Source organism: Haemaphysalis longicornis, unplaced genomic scaffold, assembly GCF_048455015.1.
Source record: "Haemaphysalis longicornis isolate Haplotype H1 unplaced genomic scaffold, Haemaphysalis longicornis Haplotype H1 scaffold_3, whole genome shotgun sequence".
Classification (NCBI taxonomy): Eukaryota; Metazoa; Arthropoda; class Arachnida; order Ixodida; family Ixodidae; genus Haemaphysalis; species Haemaphysalis longicornis.
This window is the reverse complement of record NW_027526335.1, coordinates 105,211,868-105,234,996: the sequence shown is the minus strand read 5'-3', so window position 1 is coordinate 105,234,996 and position 23,129 is coordinate 105,211,868. Positions and strand designations below refer to the sequence as shown.

General features: G+C 45.3%; 2 non-coding genes across 2 annotated transcripts; both read right to left on the bottom strand.

Moving 5' to 3' along the window:
- Nucleotides 1-161: 161 nt before the first annotated feature.
- On the bottom strand, nt 162-232 carry Trnag-gcc (transfer RNA glycine (anticodon GCC)). Its single transcript has one exon. It is a non-coding gene; the product is annotated as a tRNA-Gly (tRNA).
- A 4,674-nt stretch (nt 233-4,906) lies between these two features.
- On the bottom strand, nt 4,907-4,977 carry Trnag-gcc (transfer RNA glycine (anticodon GCC)). Its single transcript has one exon. It is a non-coding gene; the product is annotated as a tRNA-Gly (tRNA).
- Between the last annotated feature and the right edge of the window lie 18,152 nt (nt 4,978-23,129).

Here is a 23,129-nt window from a genome sequence, read left to right as displayed (position 1 = left end):
TAATCCAATCCAATCCAAATCCAAACCAATCCAAGCCAAGCCAAGCCAATCCAATCCAACCCAATCCAAGCCAATCCAATGCCAGAGACGGGGAGCGATGCGGACTACGGACGCCAACGCGGGTGACATCGTGAGTTACTGAAATGCTCTGCATTTAATATTGCGTCGGCCGGGAATCGAACCCGGGCCACCCGCGTGGCAGGCGAGTATTCTACCACTGAACCACCGACGCCGGCAACTGGAAGCAGCAGCCTCTTCTATATCATATGTTCTATCTAGGCCACTGCAGAGAACGCATATAATTGGTGCGAATCTCAGAACAAAGAGAGTTTGCTTTAAAATATAACAATTTATGTCAGACAATCACTGGGTAATACACGCTCCGCACGCACGGAATCCTATTTTTCCAATAAATAGCGCAGGAACGTTATTTTTTGCATCCTACCCACACAATCGCATATCAGTCTTGCCAGTCTTCCTTTTTTGAATCAATCAGGGCGTGCCGTTTGCATGGAGGAACCATGGCCGTTTGTTACAACTTCTCCATAACGCGGTTCAGGTAAGGCTTTACGGTACAGGTGGCGCCGTCTCTTTGTAGACCGCGTAACTAGTCACCGCAGACCGTGGCAGCTGATCGCGGAGGGTACGCGTAGATGTCGCTCCCGCCAATTTTTTCCCGTCTGGCGTTTTATGAGGGAATCGTAGTGCGCAATGCTTATGATGTTGCACGTCGGATCGTCCCATTGGGTCCTGATAATGGACTTATCCCCCCGGGTGACAGCTCAATAAAGGCGTTTACTCGTCCTTCTTTGTTCCTTTGTAACATGAGTGGCGGCCAAAGGGCGGGATTTTTAAAATGGTCCTCGTGCAGAAAAGCCATGTTGCCACAAATTTTTGTACTGGAGTGATGCCATGAGTCCTATGAAATTACTGTATTTGAGTTAAACGAAGAAAAAGTGGAAAACTGTTACAACGCTCTTTCTTTCACCATTGAAAGGAACACGTTGAACGTCCAGGCCGGCTCATTAGGCGGACCCATAACAATACTACTATGGTTATATTTAACACCTGAATTGCACCGCCAACACATTTATATGAGCACAGTGCCATCATTGCTTATGCTTTGTCTATCACGCTTAGACTACAGGCGGTAGACATTTTGTGTCTGCAACAAAAGAGAGAAACTGTGCGGATTGCGCTTGGTTCCCTATGTTGTTGTCCCCTTGCCTAGCTGGTATTTTGTTTTGTTATGCCGAAGTTGGATCCCGAGGAATTTCTTAACAAAGTCCACTTGGTTCGTGTTAGGTGTTTCACTTCATTGAAAAGGGCCCTGTTTTGGGACTGGCCGTCGAAGCAGCGTGCAAATGCAGACAGCGACTAAGACTCCTTCCAAACCCGAACATCGTGTGTTTTCATTACACTGCCCTACGTGCTGCGTAACCGCCTACGGGGCATTTTGATAAGCATACAAAGGTTAATTTGCCACTGAGAGCTTAGTAATTATAAATCCTTTGCACAAACGACGGGGAAAACCGAAACCGAAACACAAAGCGCTACGTGGTGTGCTCCCTCTTAGTTTGTCTCGTCGTTTGCGCGAATTATGACTGCTTATGCAAGACCAACTAGACCTCTAAATTGCTCTGGAGAATCTGAGCAATGATGCACGCATGTGAGTCAAATTTTCATTGTAATTCTTTTGTAGTAAGCCGCTAAAGCGGCTCGTATACTCGTTTCGTGCAACCGTTTTGCGTTCTTCACTTTCCTGCACAGCTTCAGGGTTGTGCAATACAGCCGACTTATAAAGCACGCTATGCGGAGAAACCAGCGTGATGCGCACATAAGGGGCCCCTATGGAAATGCATACACAACAACGCCCCAAAGAATAAAGGAATAAAGAAAGGAAAGGCAGGAATGTCAACCAGGCTGTGGCCTAGTTTGCTATCCTACACGTGGAAAAGGGGAAAAACGGGGAAAAATGAAAACAGTAAAAGTAAGGACAGAGCGTAAAGAGGTGTGCCCAGCCTACGACACCATGAACGTGTGCCCGAGAGTTCGGCGAACGTTACAGATCCCCAGGTGGTCAACATTGATCTGGAGCCCTTCATGACACCCCCTCCCCTCACCTGTGTAGAGTCGGCACGTTAAGCCTCATATTACACCAAATCAATTAATCATATTTCGCTCGTATATTGTATGGCTTCCATGGAGACCTGTCGATGCACGTTTGGGTTGTGACAACAGCGGTGGAGGTTACTGGAAGGCATCTACTCGCGGCCACCCCCCATGACCAATAAGCCACCATGCCTTGCTCCTTTTTTGACGAAGTTAAAGCGTTATTCATCCATCCATTAAGCGGGCTAATACGCAAGGCACCATTTTCCTCAAGACACAGTATAACCCGTTAAAAATAAATTTATTTTTTGTTTCACGAGTAAAACTAAAATATTACGTGAAATAATTATCTAAAATCTATTCTTTTGTTATTTTAGCGTTAATTTTGAGCTGATAAACAATGCTTGGCTGGTTACAGCGATGGCTGTACCAGGAAGCGCGGAGAATAATGTCACGTGCCAAACTGTGGGATGACAGCGTTATCAAGTAGGACGGACATGCTAACGGACATGCTAATCCCCCGCCTGGGTACGTTCCGTGTGACGGGGCACAGCAGAGGACGACGAAGGAGCGCGTTAGCTAGAGGCTCGTGTGCTTGGTTTTTGTTCACCACATTACTAACCACCAACCCGTACTCTCGGTGTGTTTCACCTGGCAGGTTAGGCACCTCGCCTAATAAATACTTTGCTCCTGCGTCTTCGTAAAGACACCTTCCGTGTGTCCCTGTCTGACAGGACGCAACAATATGTTTCATATCGCCTGCACGCAGCCGAGAGTGTCATATATCGTCTGCGCGCTACCAGCAGCAACGTACAATTTCAATATTCGTGCAGATTTCTTTCCTCGAGTTGGGACCACGAGTACGGATGATGTCGATTGCGTTGGGATTGATCTAAGGGGTAAAACTCCGTGGAAGATCGCGAAGCTGATGGCATGTCAAGAAGAAAAATCTCCGAATGACACTGCCCGAGCTATGACAACAACGGATGGTCGAACCGTTTTGTCGTGAACCGTAACCGTTAATATTTTTTTTTTGTCCCAAGAGGGAGATAACCTAAAAGCTGACGAATACCTCAAAGCTACGCCCCTGCGAAAATACCCCGACATACTCGCCCGAGGGCCAACAATACCCAGCACCCTGCCCACACCGACCCAGAACCGAAGCTACTTATTCCGACGGCTACAAACGAACTCTTAACCCCAGAATACCCTACTCCATGCAATGTCCTCCACCCTCTACCCCGGCCCTTGCAAATACTGTCCTTACCCTGGCAACCGATACCATGTGGCATGGGGGTGTCAACAAACGCGTCCCTTCCTCCTAATCCCCAACCTACATACGAGTAGTGGGTGGCACGGCTGACCAGCTCCGACCTCTCCTCCCAGCGTAGCCTGGTGGAGATGGCCCGGGTGGCCAGCGTAGTAGGCAAGAGTATCCCCGTCTAGAGGAAACCCCCCACCAAGCGGGTGCCCAGACATATCTTCCTCAATTCCGGTTCGGGTTCAGCCTCCAAAAAATTATAATAATAACGGTTTCGGTTCGGGGGTAGCCCGAAAAAAATACCGGTTTGTTGCCGGTTTCCGGTTCCGTTCGCTTACGATTCGACACCACGATTTCAGAATGACGAAGGGGTTTTGGCTATCACCCTCCGGTGCAACAATTGGACTTGGTCAAATTACAAGTGGCTACAGAGCAACGTTTCAATTTTTGATAAAAAATTCCTTGTATTTCTACCTTGTTATAGCAACGCAACGAAATGGCGAAATTTTTTGACGAGTCGCCTATACACAACGCGTTGGAGGAATGCAGCGAAACACGGAGTTTTACATCCATCCTGTTGACCGATCCCGCGCTTTGACGACGACGAGCATTCTTCTGTCGTTAAAGTAAATTGTCATCCGAAGAGGGGCTCACTCACTCTCTCAGAAAAAGAAAAAGCAAAAAAGGAAAGAGCGCGCGCATGCGAAAGGACAACCCCAGAACAGTGTATCGCAACTGAATCTTCATAACCGAAGCCCTGTCCCCCCCCCTCAGCCCCCCCCTCCCCCCCCCCCCCCCCCCCCCCGCCTCCCGAAAAAAAAAGATGCTGCATCGGCCGGGAACCGAACCACTGCCACCCGCGAGGCAAGCGAGTTTTCTGTCATTGAACCAGCGACGCCCAGTTTTTATAACAGTGACTTTGTTTGCACAATTTCAGAGGTTTCATGGAACTTTACGCATACAGAGAAATACGCATTCGGGAAGTATTCGAGCGCAAATTCAGCATGCACGCTTCGCCAGGAAGTCAAACTAGTCGAGGGGTAATAGTAGCAAAGGTAGAGAGTTTTGGCTATATTTATTCTAGTAACAGTGTCAAATGGGTAGCGATGACATTTGTGAACAGCTTCAAGGGAACGAGATGGGAGCAAAGAGATGGGGAGGGAGGTCCTGGATGAAAGTCGTTGACTGGCAGTTTTTTTTTTTTTTTGGTTTATCGGTGACGGACTTCGTCGAAAGCAAAGAGTTCCTCGTCTTATTTCCTAATGAGTTGCAATAATTAGGTCCCTTTGGTGGAAGCCGCAATCTTCGCCGCTGCACGCGGCTCACTACGCGGATGAACTTTTTAGGCGAATATCCTGTATCATGTTCGATATGCCAGACCACACTGCTTCCATTACAATTATTATGAACATATCTTACAATTTCTAACGCCAGAAAAAGGAGGACGTTTTTGTTTTGTTATATCTTCCCCGTCTTCTACAAGGATGCAGTCAAGGGTAACATGTCTTGCATGAAGGGATATAAAAAAAATACTGCGTCGGCCGGGAATCGAACCCGGGCCACCCGCGTGGCAGGCGAGTATTCTACCACTGAACCACCGACGCCGACAGTCAGCTGTTCGCCGGCTACTGGCATAACCGGCTTCGAAGCGATCGTAATATGTGGGTCAGTCTATTTCTTCAAGAGCCGTGGAATTGCGCTTTCCCTGTTGCAGGTATCAAAGGTGATAATGTGGTATTAAAGCAAAAGAAACCCCTGCGTGACATCTCGCATGAAACGATGATAAGTACCTAATCACAATTAGTTTTAAAAATAATGCGACATTCCACTCTGTGATGATGGACTACCAGCGAATCGGTTTGCACACGACACAAAACTGACACCGAATTTTGAAGAAACGTGCGAATCAATCCTTCGTGAATTTAATGACTATGACAAGTAAATTAAACTAGGTGAAATAATAAATACGTCTCAACGGGCAATTGTCACGTTGTTTTTATTAGGAAAGCGTGGATAAAACAAAAGTTACAGCCGTTCCCCGGAATGATACTCCTGCCGTCAATGGCCATGCACTTACAGATGATAGAAATTTGCGGTAAACTAATTATGAGAAGTAAATGAAACTCAGAAATAGAGAACTCGTAGCTGCTAATTGTCAGAGCATCATATAATTCCAAGTTCTGATAAAAGAAGAACTGCAGCCGTTTCCTGCTGTTCAAGCAATTATTGTGCATACGTATGTATGTATGTATGTATGTATGTATGTATGTATGTATGTATGTATGTATGTATGTATGTATGTATGTATGTATGTATGTATGTATGTATGTATGTATGTATGTATGTATGTATGTATGTTGTGCAATGGGGATGCCGGCAGCATTTGCTCTTGGTTGTCGCAGTAAGCCCGCGATAACGAAGGGGCCGCATCCCCGTGGCCGGCGATATCCCCGTGGCCGGCGATATTTTTCCGCCGCGTCTTCTTACTTGCATGGCCCAGGATCCTAAATGGACCATGAAAACGAAGCCCTACCTTGCCTTATTTGAAAGATCTGCCTTTGGTGACTCGTTAAGGACGTTGTTTTTGTAAGGAGTGGTGAGAAACACCGAAAAAACTTTCAAATTTTCTGCCGCCGAGCATCTGCAGTGACGTAACAAGGAAGTAATTCAAGCAAAATGGGCAATGTCTTAAGTCATTATTAGCATCCTAGCAGTACAATAAAACGAAGCAAGTGGCACCAATAAATAACACACTCATGCCTCCTGGCGGTAACTTTGTGTAGTCTCTATGACGACAGTAGGGGTGGTGAAAAATAGGCTGGTACATTTTCTGTTACACCTGGCCTAGATTTTCAAATTTGACAGTAGTATTGGAGCTCATTTTAAACAACCACTAGTTCGAGTGAAGAAAAAAATACTTCTGTTTTAAGATGAATTTTAAGTATAAAAAACTGATTTTTCTCACATTGCTAATAATTCAGTTCTGAACCGGTTCGCAAACCGGTTCAAGCTTTCGAACCGGTTCGTGAACTATTTCGTTGCGTGATTTAGTCGAACCGGGACTGAACCGGAACGAAATGAATTTGCCCGAACCCGAACCTTAACCGAACCGGTATTTCTCCGGTTTGATACACTCGTATGTATGTATGTATGTATGTATGTATGTATGTATGTATGTATGTATGTATGTATGTATGTATGTATGTATGTATGTATGTATGTATGTATGTATGTATGTATGTATGTATGTATGTATGTATGTATGTATGTATGTCTGTATGTATGTATGTATGTATGTATGTATGTATTATGTATGTGCATTCGGCAGGCATTCTCAGATAATGAATGGCAGCCTACCATTGTCCCTTAAGAAGAAAGTGTATGACAGCTGCATCCTACCGGTACTCACCTACGGGGCAGAAACTTGGAGGCTCACTAAGAGGGTTCAACTTAAATTGAGGACGACTCAGGGCGCAATGGAACGGAAAATGATAGGTGTAACATTAAGGGACAAGAAGAGAGCGGAGTGGGTCAGGGAACAAACGCGTTTTAAGGACATATTAGTAGAGATCAAGCAGAAGAAATGGACGTGCGCAGGGCATGTAATGCGAAGGCAAGATAACCGTTTGTCGTTAAGGGTAACTGCTTGGATCCCTAGAGAAGGCAAGCGTTGCAGGGGGCGGCAGAAAGTTAGATGGGCCGACGAGATGAAGAAGTTTGCGGGGATAAATTGGTGGCTGTTAGCACAGGACCGGGTCAATTGGAGGATAATGGGAGAGGCCTTTGCCCTGCAGTGGGCGTAGATAGGGTGGTGATGATGATGATGATGATGATTATGTAGGTATGTATGTATATATACGCAGCTCTGTGAGGCGCGCAGCCTGCGCAGACTCTCTTATGGCCGCCATGTCCACAGTGGAAGCAGTTCGCTCCTCATCTCTCATGGTTCGGCTCATATTTGTTCGGCCGCCATGTAACAATATAATGCAAGCAAAGAGACTGACACACGTGGCCAACATTTAACAAATGTGATGCATTTCTCACGTTTCAGGACGGGGACTTCCTTTCTTCAGTGTCCTCTTCCTGAAACGTTAGTAGTAAATTTCATTAGGTAAGGTAGGTATTGTTCACTTGCGTCTGTATCTTTCCCTACATTAATTTTTCGCACTCTTTGTGAGTTTCATTTGTTTCGAAATTATATATATATATATATATATATATATATATATATATATATATATATATATAAGGTTTGGCAGTCAAGAAAACCTCGGAAAGCAAATGGGACGATGTGGTAGGTCATTTAAACAGATAAGGAATTTGGAAAGACAGAAAGAAAGCGGAGAAAAAATGGCCCCCGGTTGGGATCCGAACCCACGACCTTCAGAATACGCGGCTGGTGCAATGACCACTACGCTACCAGAGGGGCTATTTTCCCCTCCATCTTCTGGGATGTTTATGTTAAGGTACGCTTCCTGCGCTTGGGGATGGTAGCCAGCGCCACTCGGACTACTCGGGGTGAAGGAGACCTTCTCTTTAACCACCGGGCCGTGACTCGAGTGTGTACGACATGTCGAGAGTGGTAGACCAGCGTTGAACCCTCTTTAGCTCCCTATGGCACCAACACTGCCAGAACAGAAACCCTCGCTTTCCGAATTCGTTATCTGTTTCAATGACGCACCACATCCTCCCCTTTGCTTTCCGACGTTTTCTTGACTGCGAAACCTTATTTCTGTCTTAATTCAAGGAGCCCCTCATTTCCCATTCTGATTAAGTATATGCATAGCGAGGGCCTGTGTTCTGGCAGAGGGGTTCAACGCTGGTTGAACCCCTCCGAGGACGAGGATTTAGAGCTAAGTGAGGTGTGCATCGGCGTGTACAAAAAATACTATTTAGGCTTTGTACTGTAGATTAAGAAAATTTTTATAGTGCACTCTGTCAGGTGCCAGGCGGCGGTGGATAAATATGGAAATTGCTTAGGAATTGAAATAGCGCTGTGTCTGCTCGTGTTTTACGTTTTTTTGTCTTGCGCTGTTTTTTCTTGCATAATTCGCCACATCGCCCCAGCAGTCGATTTAGTAAATCCGTAGTTTAAGTCCCCACCATTCTGCTGGGCCACCCATTGGTCTTCGGTCGGCGGTGGCAGTTCAAGCGCCTTGAAGGTCTTCTCCTGCGTTGTAGTACAATGTGGTAGAGAGTGTAATCAGCGTCTGGACAGTACGTTCACCGCGCGTATGTGCTAGGCTGGGTCGCACGTAGCAATGTGCCGTGGAGGTAAGCTCCAGTGTGGATTATTCTGCAAATGACTACTGTGTTCTCTTATGAAGACCCGAGTTGTATTTTCCTGGTTCCTTCTGTAATTATTGGATATATCCGCGTATTTATATGGATTGGTTTCATCTTAGCCGTAGGGGTATGGGGGTGCTGGGGGTACGCGGTACTTCGGGGATACCCGGTTTATGTGCGTTCAAGCTGTGGCATGCGCCGCTCGGTTCACTAACAGAATTGTGCGCCCCGGCGTCGTGAGAATATAGATGTCGGGCATGGTCCTGCTTTAACAGATTCAGGGCCATGTGGCTGATTCGAAAATTTTGAAATTTTAGGCAAGCCTCTTGTGAGCTTGTTACGGTAGTGAACGCCCCATTACACGCGGTCATGGTCACGGCTATCGCCGTTCTGGCAGCGTCTCGAGATTGTCGTGTCGCAACCGTTACCTGCATCTCTCCTTCGTCAATTACACTTACTGCGTAGTTGTCTTTTCCTTTGACTTTGCCGCATTCGTACGTCTCAGGCTTCGGCTTGTGTTTCTTCCCTTCAGCGCTTTGTGCACATCCTTCACCTTGCCAATCGGCGCTCCTGGTAGTACTCTAGATGCAAGATACTTCGTATACTTGAGACGAAAATCTTCTTTCTTATTTCCAACAGCATGCGTATGGGACTTGGAAAGGGGTCTTCATTACACGGGGACACATAGCTGTTGTTTGCCGGCATGATACCACCGGCATGCTACTCGGCGGGAGAAGGGGGAAGGGAAGGGAACTTCCGCGCCTACTAGTCTTCGTACCACCGACTCAGCCTCAACGCCGCGCTCATAAAGTCGCACCTTTTTCAACTGCGGGACCACGAATTTTTACGGCGACAACTGCGAATCACTGGAAATCGTGGAACACTTGCAGCTAGAGGGCCTCACTTAGGTACAATATATATAATCGAGGGTCCATTTGCGGGTCAGACTCAAGAGCCTCAGCCGTGGACCCAAGACATCGAAAGTACTTATTGGTCCATGGTCCTTTCCTTGGTCTCAACGGAAAGCACAAGCGGCGTTTGATTACCGAGAAATCCTTAGTGTTACTTAGATTATTTATAAGAATATCGGTATGTTTTGGCTGCTTAACCAAGCGTTTCACACAAACAATGTTTAGGACTTTTCTTTCCTTTTTGTTTTTTCTAGTCTCCCTTCGGCCTTGTTATCTGTAGGGCCTTTTCACACCAGAAGAAATCTCCCAATAACTGCGGAGTATCTCTGGGGTCGTCAGTTCATGGGCGTATAGAAAAACTGTTCGGGCAGCTGCCCAAGTTTATTTCGGCCAATTTTTTGCTCGTAAACATTCGACATGATTGGCCACTTCGTAGGTCCGGCAAGTCAGTTAGATATGGCGTAAACGAAGCCAAGGTTCCTTACGGCACGCGCAGCGAATCTCACACGGAAACCAAGCGCTTTTCAAGTCCAAATGACGCCGCAAATGGGCAAATGAGGCTAAAGCGTATTTGTACATTTCCGCTTATGTAGCGTGATAAGTGCTGCGAAGTGTCGGCAATATTCGCAATATCCATTGAGGGCTGCAATTTTAGCTTTATGTATTCACGAACTTTCTAAGTTGATTCCGCATGTTTGGTTAGCAATGAATAACTTTCTGATCAAGGTAGGCTCGATTGCTATTTATGTATTTGTCAGGGATACTCATTTGTGAGGCGTTCACTTATTAAGCACGCCTGCAAGGGTAGGTAATGGGGGTTTACCAGTTTCTCTCTTGTAACTGCATTGCGCATTTTAACCCGTGTAATCCATAACCTGGACGTTTTGCGGAAGTTTAGCGTTCGCGTTTGGTAGTTGAGCAGAACGGTATGCTAAAGCGACTACAGTGCGCGGAATGAGAAGTTTTATATTCTCGCAATGAAATTTAATATCATGACATTGGACAATTAATCTACAGCGGCGCTCAAAATACGCTTTCCGATCTAATGGTCGGACTTTAATCTGCTGCAGACAGAAACAAAATAAGAATAAAAGCATCCGCTCAAATTTAACCAATCAGCAACCGCTTTTATTGCAGTGACGTGAACTCAGGATATGAATCTACGAGCTTGCAAAATAAACTCCTGCCACTTCCTACAGTTGTCATACCCCAGTCTAAAATCACAATAGGAATACCGCAAAAACCTAACAAGAATTTTGGTCATGCGATAAAAAACTTGTTTACGACTAAGCCATCTATTGTTACGACACACATTTCTGTCTTAGCGAAAAAGTCAATATTCTCGACGACAAACATTATTGTAGTGACAACATAACTCCCGTTTACACTACTCTTCACACTGAGAAATAACATTAGGACCATGTGCAACTACTGATGGAACATCAGGAACACGACAAGACCGGAATTCGGCACGACGGAACATCAAAGTGAGGACAGGAATACGACACACGACAGAACATCAGAATCCCGACATGACAGGAATACGACAAGACGACCGTACGAAGCGCGAAAATACGACAAAGTAAAGAAATTTTTCTTGTCATTTCCGACTGCGACGAAATACTCTCTGGTGGTATCTATCCCTGGAATAGTTTAGTGCCCATGCATTTTGACAGGTCGTGGACTTCTACGGGAGTGTTTGTGCAACTATACTTGAAAGGCTTCCTGGTACCCGAAGAAATGCCCTCTCAAAAGAAGACAATCGGCCACCCTAGACTAATGTTCGGCCCAAACTTCCACATCACTAGGAGGGGGCTTCGGTCCTGCAGTGGGCACTAATAGAGTGATGATGATAATATGGTGCAGAGTACATTCCCGACATCCTTTGGAAGTGGCAACAGCCTTACCTACAATGCACCATCGCCGTGCCGTTGAAGGTCTCCTTGGCTGGGAGTCAACCACCCCCGCCCGTTCCGTTCTCGCGCTTTGATGACCTTGTCTCACACAAGCGCGCCCAGTGGAACGTCCTCAAAGACCAGTAGATTGGCATCCCACTATTTCATATCTTACATTTTTTTCATCGACTGACGGATTTCATATCTTTTTTTTTTTTTTCATTGACTGACGGGTAACATTCGTCATTTTCAAATGCATGCGCAGTTCGTCCTTTACGTCTAATATACAACTAGTAATGACAAGATTGTTCAGTGTGGCACCTCTACGACATTGCCAAGAATTGCCAACGGGTGATACCAAGACGCCAGGAGGGCACTGTCGATTTTTGTGGCCACGTCGGAGCATTTACAAGTAAGGCAAATCTTTCATAACTTACCTTGCCCTGCCACAAGTTCTGTTCATGAAAATTGTGTGAACATGAAACCGACAAGTAAGCGTTTTTATTTAGCGGTTGCTCAATAGAACGGTCATAACCATTTTGTAAGACTTGACATATACCCTGACAGCACTGATACTGAAACACTTGTAGCGAAAGTCACCTTATCGGACGAAAGGCTCCCTTTCACTAACAGTACCACACGAAAACCAACCAGACGATGTTTAGCTACTCGGAATAAAAATGAACCCTGAATGAAAAGGCTGTAGCACAACTTCACCGGGTCCGGTTATTAAAAACCATTTCTTAGCCTCTGTAAACGCTTCTTCAATAAATCTTTTATACAAGTGTTTCTTTCCTGCACCAGTTACTAAAGCACACCTCGGCAAATACGATAATTTAAGTTCAGTTTTTGCATCAGCAACTGCGAAAGGTCACCTACCATTCTAGAATATTTGTTTCTGTGTGAAATTAAAATTATTACTCGCGGTGCATTGACCCTGAAATCCTGAATGACGGTACGCACATGCCTAGTGCCACACAACCCGCCATCTGGTAGTGAAACGGCAGCAGAATAATTCGACCTTTCCTATAACAGGGTCGGCCTGGATGCGGTCGCTCGTCCAGTGCGGCCGTGACTATAGACGAGCGCCTGCTGTGTCCGCCAACAGGTGGCGCAAGCGCCGCAGCCACAGAACCTACCAGCTGTTGAGCGCGCTCCTGGGTCTGTTTGAATGCAAGAAACGTTGCGTTGCCAGCGAGGTGAAACAAGAGGGCCTCTTTGGAAAGAAGGAACGAAAGAAAAGAACCTAAAAGGGCGAGACAAACTGAATAGTCATTGAAAGTTTGGTTTTGTGCTAACCGACAAAATACAAGGTGATTTTTTCCCAACCAATTGGCAAGGACACACATGGGCTTCCGAATAAATGTCCCGTTATTAAGGAAAACCGTGCTTGAGGTATACGACGGAGAGGGAATTAATAAATAAGGAAATCAACAACTGTGTGGCGTTTTGAGTAACCCATTTGAACACTTGCTTACTCTTTCCACACACACACACACTCAGACACACGCACACGAACACGTACGTTCGCGCGGGCGCACGCACACTGTGTGTGTGTCTGTGTGTGTGTGTGTGTGTGTGTGTGTGTGCGTATGTGGGTGGTGTGCGTCTTCGTGCGTGCATGTGTGTGTGTGCGTGTGCGTGTGCGTGTGCGTACGTGCGCGCGTGCGTGCGTGTGTGCGTGCGCGTGCGTGTGTGTGCGTGCGTGTGTGTATGTGTGGGTGGTGTGCGTGTTCGTGCGTGCGTGCGAGCGAGCGTGTGTGTGTATATATGTGCGTGCGTGCGTGCGTGTGTGTGCGCGCGTGTGTAGTGCGTGTGTGTGCGTGTGTGTGTGGTGTGTGCGTGCGTGTGTGTGCGTGTGTGCGTGCGTGTGTGTATGTGTGCGCATGCGTGTGTGTGTGTGTGCGCGCATGCGTGCGTGTGCGCCTGCGTGTGTGTGTGTGTGTGTGTGTGTGTGTGTGTGTGTCCATGCAGGCCATCTTTGGCGCCAACGTGCGGTCATAAAATTTCTCGTAAGAGAGCCGATTCCGGTTGGGGATATTCACTAGGTGCTTTAAAGGGGCACTGAAGGCAACCAGCAATTTGATTTCCGACGAAAGTTTGACCTTCCCATAGCCATTTTAGCGTTCATTCGGTGCCAAAAGGTGTCTTAACTGCCGAGAAATCGCCAGTCAAACAACGCATTTCCCTTCTTCATATCGCCCACAGTGATCCCGTGACGCAAACAGTGGCCTGCTGCTATTTGCGCCGCCGTAAACCGGAAGCAAGCGAGGCATCGGTGTTATTTAGCGGTATAGAAGCAACCGAATACAACGATAACACGTACCGAGTGGTTTGGTCAGTTTCGGGAAAACCAGTCCTGCTTTCCGTAACTCCCAAGTCCTTTGCAGTTACGGGCCACTAAGCAAATATTTCATGGAACGCTGGATCAGTATTGACACTTTGCTGAAGAAAAACATATTGTCCTTTTTAGGCCGCGTGAATGCGGGCGTCGGGACAACCGCTCGTGCGCAGCTCGCACGCCTCCTGACAAAGCGGCGACGCCAACAGCATGGACGAGTAGCGCCATCCTGCGGCTGCCAGGGAAGACGTTGCGTACGGCAGACACTGCACACACTTGGAAGCAGTTACTTTTGCCAAAAAAGTTATTAGGACAACAAAAGCACGCAAAGGGTCATAATAAAAGTAACTATGCACACAGTACTGCACAAGGGCCACACAATTATCTGGCTCAGTATTGCACTAGCTCTTGCACCGAAACCAAAACGAGCTTCTTGGCGTTTGGTATCGGCGCGTGATCCAGTGGCTGTGCTCCCATCATATTGTTTCTACCTTTCTTTTTGTTTTTCCACGCTCAAACTCGACACTGCCAAAACTTCGAGTTAAGTTTTTACAAGCTTCTGAAGGCGCATTGTTAAAATATTTGTCACGCACTTTTGACCCCTTCTGGTGTAAGCCTCCCCATATTCGCTATTTCCTACCTTAATTTAGAAAAGCTATGCGTAAGAGTGCTATGTTCGTGTTCTCGGCGAGCTAATCTAGATATCTATAGCCACTTGTATTTTCTCTTCAGATTCCGTATAAGATGGTGTATGCTATAGTTACCACACGACTACGAGCAGGGTGCGAAGATCGGAGAAGCAAGTTAGAAATCATCGATCAAGCACTGCAGACCCAGATTCTTAGTGGTAGCCCTCGACAGGAGCAGCGGCCTCCATTCAGAGCGCTGATGCTGGACCCACCGAATGACACAGGGGAGCTACACAGAATGAAATAGCGAGAGTGACGGAAATAGGGCACAATGGAGTTCAGCGGATGATTCAAAGATTAGGATAGCAGAAAATATGCACCGTCTGGGTTGTGCGCTTTCAACGCCCATAAATTTAAGCAAAACCTCAGTGCTCAAGAACTATTTTAAAAACGTCGAAAGGAAGTAGAATGTTTCTTGCTCTGTATTGGATGTGGTTGTGACTCACTGTTTTGTTCCTGAAATAAAATGACTAAAAATGTAGCAGAACTACCCGAATTCAACACAAAATAAGGACAGCAATGTGCCATCAGCTACCAATGGTATGGCTATGGGAGAAGCACGGTTTTGTTTTGGTAGATTTACTTTATTCCCGCGAACCAGTAGAGGTTCCTCGGCATATTGCACCATTTTGGAGTGGTGTCGTACGCGACCGGCAAGAAAACTCCTCTTACGGCACAAAGATGATTGGCAAAGTGAGCTGGGGAGATCTTCCTCACCAACGTTAAAGTGTCCTTAGCTGGCTCACTGAGACTTTCGTACATTTTTGTACATTAAAGGTCAGATACAACTGATAAAACTGTAGCAACTGCTACAGGGATACCCGACGCGCCCCGGTCAGCACAGCGTCAAAGACTACTGAAGACTGGAAAAATCTTGCGTAGACATTGACTTTAATAAAAATTTTCAAACTTCGTGATCGGTGAGAAAAGTGCATGTGAACAAATAGAAACCACAAGAAAAAAGCGAACGAATGTCTTCAAAACAAGCACATACGTTCATTCCCAGTAATGCGCTATAATGGCTTCTAAAAAGGTGTCACCTCATTCAGTACGATCCTCGCATCTACAAACTTCCAGAGGTTACGGTAACAAGATAACGGCACACCACCAACGACATAACGGTAACAAAGAAGATCGTCACCATAAAGGCCCTTCCAAATACCTTTGGGCCTTTCTGTCTGATCCAGTTTGCAACACTCGGCAGTATGATTGGCAGCCAAGGAAAATGATACGAGAATGTCTTGAGGCCCGTTACTTCCGCTTGGCATATGTTGGGCAACAAACGCGAACTGGGGAAGATGACAGCCTGGCGTTACGTTGTTGTCTTATCGAATGTAAAACAATGCACGTCATTTTTACACGCATGATGATAACTCCACTTCTAAATGAGCGCAAGCCTTGCTTTCTTCTTCCGCCGTTAGTGATCAGTGATGTCACATTCACTGGTCATTAATGAATACACCTGCCGAATAACTCTCGCGTTAACCTACCTATCCAAGAGCATGCAAAGTTGTCCTTCAACTTGTCCTCCAAGGCCTAACTGCACTGTGCGGCTAAACAGAAACCGGAGAAGTCTGCGCAGTTTTGTTCATGTAAGTGCAGAAATAAGTGTCTGCCTAAAAATCTCTGTAAAAATGACACATGATTTAACTTCCAGAGGGGCGGGTAAGACGGGTGGCTTCCATTGAGAAATTCTCCCCTCGTCCTTCTAAAAACCAGCGCCATTTTAGTACCGTGGAACACATGAGAATGGTGAGGTTTTGAGCAACTGACACCCAAGAAGAGTCCTGAGCGTCTAACCAGTAGCGTGACGCCAGAAATCAATTGTGAAATCCAGTGCCAGCTGCTTGAGCACGCAGCCATACACAAAGGCGGATCGCAAGCACGAAATAGCCAAGGATGAGTTAGTGCCGTCGCTTTAGAGCAGCGCAAGGCATAAACAGAAAAAAAAAATCTTTAGCCACCCAAGCGCGCGGTATGCATCTCACAATCTTTCCAGCAAACCGAGCACGCCAGCATATTGTTAAAAAGAAGAAAAAAAACGCGGAACGGGAGCTTTGCAAGGTTACGCTCTAATTCCGGTCCGGTACGAAGTCAGCACGTCCGGATGGCCCGAGAACAAGCGCCGCCCTCGTTTTTTTCAAATCAACCAGTAAGAGCACTAGTTTCGGTTTCCCGTCCAGCCAATCGGCGTAGGCGACGACCAGGCGTCGTGGCGCCGAAGTTTACGCGCGCGTACCGTGAACGTGAAGAAGTTGAGAGAAGAGGGGAAGAGGAAATGCCGCATTTTTTCGTGCCTACTTGGATTGTTTTGTTTCTTGAGGCCGTCGACCTTAGCGAGGGGTCGTCGAGCGTCTGCGAAGCACGCGCGGTCCTTCAACCTGCTGCATCGGAGAAGGGGGGGTCTCCGGGAGCAAGTTTAGCGTCAAAAGTGGGCCAATGGCAGTGGCGCGAACGTGCCTGCGAGCGTTCACAATCAATTGGCCACGCGACGGCGCGAGGGGTGCAGCCGCGAGGAACCGGGGAGGAGGCGAGACGGGCCGCGTGTCTAACGGAATGCAGCGGTCGCCACTGTGGCTAACGGGGAGCCGCCGACAGATGGCGCCAGTGTAACTGAATGCGAGCACGTTTCCTCTGGCTACTCCTGGCAGCTACCGTACGGTAGCGATTGTAAGCAGCATTGAGTAGGGAACACTCTGGTGGAAGACATTGTAATTTAAATTTAAGCTAAAGAAGTGACGTTGGGCAGGACGAGTCATGCGCACGAGGGACAACAGGTGGATTACCGTTTAACAGTACGACTACCAACGGACCGTAAACAAAATAGGAGCAGACCAAGAACTCCATGGAGTGATCAGCCCAGAAGAGGCCGGAGAAAGATTTTCTTTAATGCGTCAATATGCCCTCTGGCATAAATTAGCGTATTTTACAAATACAAATTGGCTCCCGTTTCGAGGAGGAAGGCCCTAAGGCAGCGGTAGTGATGTCCCCACAACCACCGCTGGAAATCAGGAGTTCTACGATGGAGGCCCGTGCTTCGAAGGTGTCGGGTTCTCGCTGATTCGGATGAAGGGCAAGTTCATTGGTAGGTGACTCGTGTCAGTTAAGTCGGCAGTATGCGGCGTAAATCCGCTTGTGCTGCCACAGAGTCAGCGTACATTTGTATGCGATCGACAGGAAATACAGACGCAGATTTCACGGGCACGCCAGTACTGGCGGCTGGGATCCATTCTCAGGTGATACAGGCCTTTGTGGACGCTGGGACCCACAATGGCGTTCTGCCTAGAGTGACGGAATGCCCCGCTTACCCAGAAGCCACTCGAACGTGTGTCTATCAATTAGTCCACACACTGCAGTCGATGCCGGCGGAACACACAGCCATCCGAGACGGGCTACAGGCGCTAACGTTGGCGCTAAAACAAATTCAGGTCCCACTATAAAAATGGGGTAAGAATGGACTCGGCAAACTCACGGTAGACGTGACTCGAAATATTTGGAGAAGCGTTCCTTCTGCAGTAGACAAAAACAGACTGATCGTGATGATGATGACGATGATGTATAGCACCGGATTCCAAACGTTATGTAATGGACATGTTTCGACACAAAGTTGGTATCTAAAGGGAGCATCACTGAGGCGTTCGTTGGCTAATTTGGCGAAAACCGAGCTCTCTTCAGATCCGCGCAGCAACAAAGTGAAGCCATATGAACCTGTCATCAAAATTCGTGTCAACTAGGAACAGACCTTCAAAGATAAAAAAAAAAGTCTTTATGGTCATCTTATCATAGCATGACTGGTGTTATTTCCCCTGAAAGAATTTCTTTCCGGAAATGTGTTTGAGTAAAATAGTGAAGCCGACTTTAAAGGAGGCCAGCGTAAAGTCTTGTTGTTTATCTAAAGCTCAGTTGGCAACATTGAACACTGCACCGAAACTCATTCGTAAAGAAAAAAAAAAAGTATTTGCTTCTTTCGCGACATCATACACTTCTCAATACAAAACTCTGCAGCCCGAAACTCAGCGATACCACTCAACCATGTAACTCAGCGGCATAACTACGCAAAAAGTGATGCCATCTCTTACATTATGACATCGTGATGATGATACTAACTTTATTTTGGCCAAAACTAAGAGGAAGCTTCCTTTTACAGTCTTTCTGCATTTGTTCTTCTTTTAATGCGGCCGCTGATTTTCTGGGTAATGAGCCCATCAATCGTGAACCCTTGCGCAAAACGAGAATATAATATGCCAGGATTGTCAAAGAAGAAGCTGTAGTGGCAAAAAGATCTCGATTTGTCAACTTAGGCTGTTTGCGATGTAGCTGTAAAAAACGGAAGAGAAAAAACCAAGCTTCTACGTATCCAGGTGTTTTAACGCCTATCAAACGGTTCAGTAACGCAAAAAGCTTTTCTTTTAGTACATTTGTTGCCCACTGTTATGCCGTACTTTATACATGCCCCTCGACGCATCTCTCCCTCTTCCCGCCCCAGGCACCCCGAAAGAAGCCTGAAGCCCATCATCATCATCTCCATTATCATCATCATGCAGGGTGGTACGACAATAATGGCAACACTTCAAATGTTTTTCTTGAGCGAACCCCTGCTCGGTTCGCGCTTAAATTTCGCACGAACTTGTAGTTCATTTTGTTTGACACCGGGAACAACAACGGTTCTTACCTTTTTATTCTGCGTCAGAAAAAAGGTCGTTTAATGAAGCGCTTTCTGGTTTCTTGCACACTTCGCCTAGAAAATTTCGGCTGTACTTTGGCGATCAGAAAGAAGGGATTGAACAAATCGCGGTTGACTCTGATGTTGTAGCTCAGAAACAAGATATAGCTAATGGTTTCAATCACATTTCAAAGTCTGTATATACAAAACTGGCATTTACGGATGAAGAAAAAAAATGGCCCATACTGGCGAATGCGCCATGGATCCAGTTTCATTTGATCAAATGGGCGTGTTTCAGCAGTTACTTAATTTGAACGAAAAGAAGGCTAACGGACCGGATGGAATACCAACTGTGTCTTTGAGGCGGTATGCGGAGTGGATATCGTTTTATTTAGTCATTATCTCCGAAAAATTGCTCTTGACACATTCGCTCCCAAAAGACTGGCTGAGCGCCAGTTTTCAACCGGTATTTAAAGATGGCGATAGGATGCACTTTACCAACTACAGGCCAGTGTCTCTGGCGTGGCGTTGATGTAAGTTTTTTGAATACGTCATCCCAAAATACACGGTTATTTTCTTGGAGACAAATGGCTGATATGTGGGCAACAGCACGGGTTCAGGGAAGGGCTTTCCACGCTATCCCAACTGGTTGAAACTCTCCACGATTTTACCGCTGCTGTAGATAACAAGGAACAAGCCGATGTAATATGCATAGACTTTGCAAAAGCCTTCTACAAGGTCTCGCACCATAAATTGTTCTTCAAGCTCGAACAAACAGGCGTAAACGAAAATATCAAAAGTGGATTGAGGCATACTTAACGAACCGCAAGCATTTGGTGCAAATTGATGGTTTGAGTCTGAATCTCTTGATGTTTATTGCGTTGTTCCATAAGAGACCGTGTTGGGCCCATTGCTGTTTTTGGTGTATATAAATGAGGTTGATGTTGTTAACCCTCCTGTAAAAATTAAATCGTTTGCCGGGGATTGTTTAATCTGTGCCGCAGTGACATGTACGAATGACCAAAATGTAATAATGATTGCCTGCAGGATTTTCAAACATGATGGAATAAATGGGGAATAAAAAATATTATAAGACAACATATACGCATATACTAATAAGAAGAACATTCTACCATTTACCTACACCATTGAACCTAATTACTTACCGCAGGTATGCGCATATAAATATTCGGGAGTGCATATTATGAATGACCTAGAATGGCGTGCACGTGTTGAGAAAGTATGCTGGGCCTCTTTCAGAAAACTGCGTTTCTTGCGTGCTAAATTATCGAAGGCTACGAAAGACGTTAAGCTGCTTGCATATAAAACATTTGTGCACCCTGTTTGAGAATATGCTTGTGCTGCCTAGAGCCCCCCCCCCCCCCCTTCCAAAAAAAAAGGACCAAATGGTTAAGCCAGAACGAATTCCGATTCAGAGACTTTTCTCACGATTTATATGGTCAAAGTATAACGGACCGTATTCAGTTACCGAGATAATAAAACTAAGCTATTTGGAATCTTTCAAAACTAGAAGAGAAAAGCATTGCTTAAAGCATTGCTTAATCTTCCAGATATTACAAGTTCAAATAAGAATTCAAGAATTTACGTACACCCCCCGAATAAGCGCAGCAGCTGAATGAACCATGACGCGGCAGTGCGCCCTTTGGGGGATTGCACGGACGTCTTTCGTAATTCGTTTCTTCCGTATGTTATATCAGCATGGAACAAATTGCCGCGACATACTGTTGAAAATTCTGACGTTAAGAAATTTGATTGTGTTCTTGATGTTTACTTCGCACAGCAATGAATATGTAATTGTGTTCTTCTGCTAAGTTGCTGAAAGCATCAATGACTGAATTTGCTTTCCGTATCCTTTGCTTCCCTCTCAGTAATGACCCTCAAGTGAGGGTTGACAATATAAATAAATAAATAAATAAATAAATAAATAAATAAATAAATAAATAAATAAATAAATAAATAAATAAATAAATAAATAAATAAATAAATAAATAAATAAATAAATAAATAAATAAATAAATAAATAAATAAATAAATAAATAAATAAATAAATAAATAAATAAATAAATAAATAAATAAATAAATAAATAAATAAATAAATAAATAAATAAATAAATAAATAAATAAATAAATAAATAAATAAATAAATAAATAAATAAATAAATAAATAAATAAATAAATAAATAAATAAATAAATAAATAAATAAATAAATAAATAAATAAATAAATAAATAAATAAATAAATAAATAAATAAATAAATAAACGATTTTCGCTTTGGAAAAATGGGGGCTGACTTCCAAGTGCGAGCCCGTGCAGGCTGATCTTTGAACGGCGCCGCCAGCTGGGGCATGCGGAGCGAAACGGACGATGGGGACTCACGATTCTTACAGGCAGGAAGGACCCAAATGGGGTAGCAGACGATCGGAAAATGTGGAAGCAGGTGAGGAAACAAATCCAACGTTTATTGGCCACGATGAACCGGGGGAATATTTTATTATGATTGGTATCAGCTGTTATGCAACCATTTGTCATCATCGTACAGTAGAGACGAAAGAGATTTTTGACCCTCTGCGACCTCATTTGGTGCCTTCCTACCGTGAATCCCAGTCGTCCGTCTCGCTCTGCATAGCCCAGGTGGCGCCGTCGTTCCAAGATCAGCTTGCACTGGCTCCCACGTCCAAATCGGCCACCGTTTTCCCATAGGCGAAAATCATTTTTATTTATTTTCAGAATAAACAGGTGAGTACCGTCGTTGCTCCCGGTGTCAAACAAAATAGACCAAAAAATGCGGCCATAAAGTTCGAGCACGAACCGAGCAGCGGTTCGCTCGGGAAATTTTTTTAGATTGTTCCAATTATCGTCGTAACACCCTGTATTTAGGTACCCTGCAGGACGAAAGCCTCTCCCATTGACCACCGACCTTTCCTGTCCTGGCTGCTTCCCTCCCAAAATTTTTGAACGCTGCCATTTTATCGTTCAGCCGCGAAGGAGATAAACTAAGATGAGAAAAAATCTGCAGAAATTCAGAGAATTATCTACTAATGCGTAGCATTCTTTTGCTGCTTGTCTTGAGTGTGAGTTTTTTCCAGGCAAATTTTTTGGTTTTCAAAATCCTGTTCGACAAATTATCGTTATTTACGCTATTATAACGATTAGAAGCGGAACTTTCGCGAAGTCTGCACTATTGTGGAAATGCCACGCCTTATACGTTTTGCCTATTTCCGTAATTTTTAATATTTCTTATATTTTTATTTTATTTCAAAACTTCGTCCGACCAATTATTTCCATTTACGTTATTACAACGCTTAGATTTGGAACTTTGCCGCTATCTGCATTATTGCGGGAATGCCATGCGTTACACGTCTCGCCATTTCCGTATTTCTAATATTTTTCTTATTTTCTAGTTTTTCAGAATTTCGTGCGACCAGTTATCCCCATTTACGATATTATAGCGAATACAGGTGGAACTTCCGCGATATCTGAATTTTTGTGGAAATGCAGGGCGTTACGTAAGTCATGGCTTTGGGGGTAGTCGGTAAAGATTGCTACGCAGTAAAAACACTGAGGCGTCCTTTTATTCTGGCATGGTGAAACCGCAAACTTGGTGGAGCAACATAATGCAAGTTGGCACAACATATAGCAACGAATTGTTCCGTTGCGATTCCATCTTCCTGGGGTGATGAAGGACGCTAGTGGGAATACGATGCTCGATGGATGTTTGAATCCAGAGACTGGATTCATTTATTAACTCTCAGTTTACACATCACTTTACACACTAAAGGAACATCAGAATCAATCAAGTAGCAGCTTATAACGCAAGAAATCTAAAATTGTGAGGACAGGTATCGCACACCCTCATACATTTCCCAGCTCATGTGATTTGGGGCGTAACAAGTCGGGAATGACTAAACCTGTTTTCTAGGGTTGAGGGGGGGAGGGGGGGGGGGTCGGA